Genomic DNA, 4,733 nt, shown 5'->3' on the forward strand with positions numbered 1-4,733 from the left:
CTGGCCTTTGCCAGCATAAGGTATTTTTCCTGGTCTCTTTTGTTAAGGTCCTCCTTTTCCTGTCCTTCCCTATTATGGAAGACCTTGAAGGCCACATTAAGAAATTTCCTCTGAGAAGTCTCAGGCCCCTCTTCAAGTTTCTTTAGTTTTTTCCTTATGTCTGGGGCTGACTGGGATATAAAATGTGAGTGTAGGAAAGCCGTACTCGCTGGGGAAGTAGGATCAATACAGGTGTATTTTTGAAGCACCTGTGAAAGATGTTCAAGGAATTCCCCAGAGTTTTCCTGTGGGCGCTGGGTAATCTCCTTCATTTTATCATAATTTACTGCCTTATTAGCCAGCCTGTGAAGAGCCTGGGTAAGATTGTCAAGCATACAATTCCATGCCTCTCTATTCTGATGTCCAGGCTGGTAGTTCCAGGCAGGATCTTTCTGGGGAACTGCAAGGGTGCCAATAGGATTGGTGGTGTTGTGAGTGTGTGCCTCATCCGCTATCAACTGAGCTGCATCCCAGACTCAGTCTTTGTCTGATGGTGTTAGAAAGGAAATGAGAAAAATAAAAATGTCATGCCAGGTGAGATCATAAGATTGACTGATGTATTTGAATTCTTGGATGTAGTTATCTGGGTCAGAAGAGAAAGAGCCAAAGCGTTTTTTGATTTGAGAAAGATCAGAGAGTGAGAAGGGGATGGCTACCCGGATGATACCCTCTGCCCCAGCAACTTCGAGCAAAGGGAATTGGCCAGCCACCTATGAATTCGGTTGCTGTTGGTCACAGAGTTGGAGATTTGGCGGAGAGCGCATAGGGGAAGGCAGGCAGTTATAATTCTCAGAGGGTAGAGCAGGAAAAGTGGGTTCAGTGAGAGGGTGGTAAGGGGGTGGCAGGGGTGGGAGAGGTGAAGAGGAATGATTGGCTGGGTCTGAAGAGTCAGAAGACAGAGAAAGGGGCTGAGGACTAGCAACAAGATCCCCATGTGTCCTGGTCCGGCAGGGTTTGAAAGTGGGTTCTGGGGCAGGCCAATCAACTCAGAACTGTACCACCGAGCAGAGCCAGAGAGTAAGCCCAGGACGAGCTTCAGATACCCACTGCTTCCCTGGCACTCTCGGGGCAAGGTCCAAGGATCATCTGCGCTCCCTTGCACCTCTCCTGGGTTTCAGCACCAAAAATGAAAGATCAGTTGGGGGCCAAAAACCAGGTGACACAGGCTTTATTAGAAGCGAGGGACAGGAGCAGAGGGAAAAGAAAGCCTGCATGTAGGGGATCTTGGAAGCTTTCCATCTGGTAACAAAAGTTATCTAGGTCTCGGAGGATGTTGAAATCAAAAGTGCCGTTTTCGGGACATTGGGAGCCACTGTCAAGTTTGTATTGAGGCCAAGCGGTACCACACAGAAAGACGAGCTTCTTTGACTTAATGCAGCAGTTCTCAACATGTGGGTCATGACCCCTTTGGCGGTCGAAAGATCCTTTCACAGGGGTCGCCTAAGACCATCCTGCATATCAGATATTTACATTACGATTCATAACAGTAGCAACATTTCAGTTATGAAGTAGCAACGAAAATAATTTTATGGTTGGGTCACAACATGAGGGACTGTATTTAAAGGGCCAGAAGGTTGAGAAACACTGGCTTAATGGAATCAGTGAGACCAAGGGTAGAGAGGTTAGCAAGAAGGCACCCCAAGGGGGTGTTTTGAGGGGGTTTGGATTGAGAGGTCCCATGACTGGAGGGAAGGGCTATTGAGGTTGAAGAGAGAGTGAAGAGTGTCCTCTTGTCTCCCCACCCAACCTAAGAGAGAGAGCCAAGAAAAGGTTCCAAAATCGTCACCTCAGAGACACTTTTCCTATGGAGTAGAAAAGAGTATTCCTGGCCAGGCGCCTAGGCTTTTGAGTGTGAGAAGCCGAGTAGATGGGGAAACTCTGGTACTTGGCGAGAGCTGGTTGGTTAGTCAATGTATATGTCCATACAAGGTGTTCCCTTCTGGGTTGGGGCCATATCACATTTACTATAAGTCAGCACCATTCCAGGGACAGGTGGGTTTAGTAATCACATTCCAGGGAAAGGTGAGTCTATCACCAGCAAAAGTGACCACCACAGAAAAGAGAATTAGGAAGGAGAAAAGAGAGAAAAAAGAAAAAAATAAACCAAAAAGTACAAACAAAAACACCCAAAGTGGGGGGTCAGAATCTATAGATGCAGAGCTTAAATAAAGAAAATAAGGTTAAAAACTTAGATAAATAGGGGGAGGACCACGGTTCAGAATAAAGGAGGGAGAAAAAAAATGAGAATACAAGAAACAAAGTTATAAAAGGAGAATAGAAGAGAGAGTACATATCCTAAATTTAGGAAGTGAAACAAGTTAAAAAATTAGGAGAAGAAGGAAAGAGAAAGAGAAGAGAGAAAACATTTTTAAAAATTGAGTAGTGAAAAAAAAAAAACACAAAAAGAAAACAGAAAGGGAAATTGAGTAGGCTCTCTTTGCCTGCTTTCATGGAATATGATAATATAATAGGAGTTTTTTCCTGTTCCATATCTACAGGGAAGAGGAAATTGGATATATGAAGAAAACAACATAAACTACAATAATAACAAATCAATAAAACAGATAAAGAAGATAATTTTTTTAAAAAAGGGTAAAAAGAAAGGAAAGAGTAAAACTAAAAAGGAAAAAGGAGAAAAAAAATGAGAGGGAAAAAAGCAGAAAGAAATAAAAAGGTGCAAAAAATAAAAAAATAAAAACCCTAAAAACTAAAAAAATGAAGTGTCATTTGCTCCAGCTGAGTTTTAATACCCCATGGAAGCTGGCTTAGAACCCCACTCTTCTGTTCTGTCTGCCAATTCTGGGCTTCTTGTTGTTACTTAGGTGCTAACCACTGTCAGGCACTGCGTTTTGACTTTTTGCACACTGCTTGAAGCTCCAAGTGATCCATCGGTTCACTTCTTATGTCTGTCTCCACAGGCCTTGGCTGCAAGCAGGATTGGCCAATCTGCTCTCTTTGCCTGTCTGCCAGCTGTCAATCTTAATCACTCAAGAGTCTCTGACAGGGCTTTAGGTGGAGTTGGTGCTGTTTTGCTTTCAGGGAATATGATGGATGTTTTTCCTGTCCCAGAGCTACTCCTCTGTGAGTGGACCAAAATATTACTCTGCCCTTGGCTGGACAGAGGTCCTTATATAAGACCAGTAGGGTCAGCTGAGAACCTGTAGCTTTTATCAGTCTGGTTCCTAGAATAATGGGGTGGATGACCCTTCTTCCAATCCAGTCACTGAGGGCTCCTTGAGACTATTCAGACTGGTGGTAGGCTTGGCCTCTGCCTTTGTTTCCTCAGTAAAGCTCAAAATGCAGGGTGTGGCAGGCTGTCACCTAGGGCAGGTTTTTTGTTTTGTTTTTTTCTTTAACCTCCCTCTAGGAGGTGTTTGGAGGAGGTGGCTTCTCCCAGGAAAAATGGCCATTTCAGTTTGGGATTGTATGAAGGATCCCATGCAGGACTGCTGGCTAATGCTTTTCCAAGTCTCCCTTCCCTACTTCCCCCTTCCCCACCCTCTCCTCAGGCACCTCAAGTCTGTGCCTCCCTCCCTGCACCAAAGCCTTGGGTGTGTAGTTGCAAATGAAAACTCTTGTGCGCTCGGTTTAGAGATAAGATAATTTTTGAAAAAAGGCAATCGACACTGCAGCTTTTTCCTCCACTGGCTCTGGTCTGCCAGGTCTCGACTCTGCTGCCGCCAACAGTCCTACAACCTTTTGCAACTGCTTGGATGATACTGGAGCTGTGGGTCGCACGCACCCCCACAGGGTGGGAAGCATTGCAGTAGGGTCTCTGCAGTTCCAGGTGAGTGTGTGGAACCCTGTCTGTGCTCCCAGAACAGTTATCCCCTTAGCTCTGTTCCCTCCTTTCCTGGCTCCCATCCCCCTCTCCAGACCTCGAATTTCCTACTGATCTCCAGTTCTATTGTTCTTCCTTGTTATAAGTCTCCTCCTCAGCTGGACCACAGTTGGTAATTCAGGAGAATATTCTCTGATTTAGTTGTATTTCCAGCTGACCCTGGGGACATAGTGCCTACCCGGCCACCATTTTCTACTCTCTTCTGAATGGACATTTTATTGGATTACAATTGCACAAACTGTGCCAAGTAGGACTAAGTTGCAAAAGACAAGAGTTTCTTTTCCTCCTAAATGATTCCTGAGGAGGAGAATAAAATCCTAAAACAGAGTATATAGGTTTTTCAAATCATATATGTAACAATTATTAAGGCTAGTGAGAATCATTCCCCTCACACAAAAACTATGCTCATTATTCTTGAAAAGAGGATAAATTAAAATATTTTTCATATAAGTGATGTAGTCTAGAGTAAAAATATAAAAGGGAAAATCTAAGAGTGATTCATCTGAAACCTTTAATAGTAACCCTTATTTCAAAGTCCCTGATTAGTAATTAATTAATTTTCATTTATCTTTATTGTTGAAAATATTACAAATATCCCCCTCCATTGACCCCCACCACCCCATACCTGCTCCCCCCAGGCCTACTGCACTATTTTAAACACATAATTCCTATGCTACTAGTTACTTTTAAATTAAAAGTTCCTCACTGCACTTTATAACTTATTTTTCTATGTGTACTTAGGAACTATACAAGAATGACTAAACTGTTTTTCTCTTTGACCTTTACTACTGTCAACTCAAAACAATTTAGTTTAGTCTTATGTCATTTGATCACAATTTTAAAGAGGCTTATT

The sequence above is a fragment of the Myotis davidii genome, unplaced genomic scaffold, assembly GCF_000327345.1.
Source record: "Myotis davidii unplaced genomic scaffold, ASM32734v1 scaffold236, whole genome shotgun sequence".
In the NCBI taxonomy this organism is placed as follows: Eukaryota; Metazoa; Chordata; class Mammalia; order Chiroptera; family Vespertilionidae; genus Myotis; species Myotis davidii.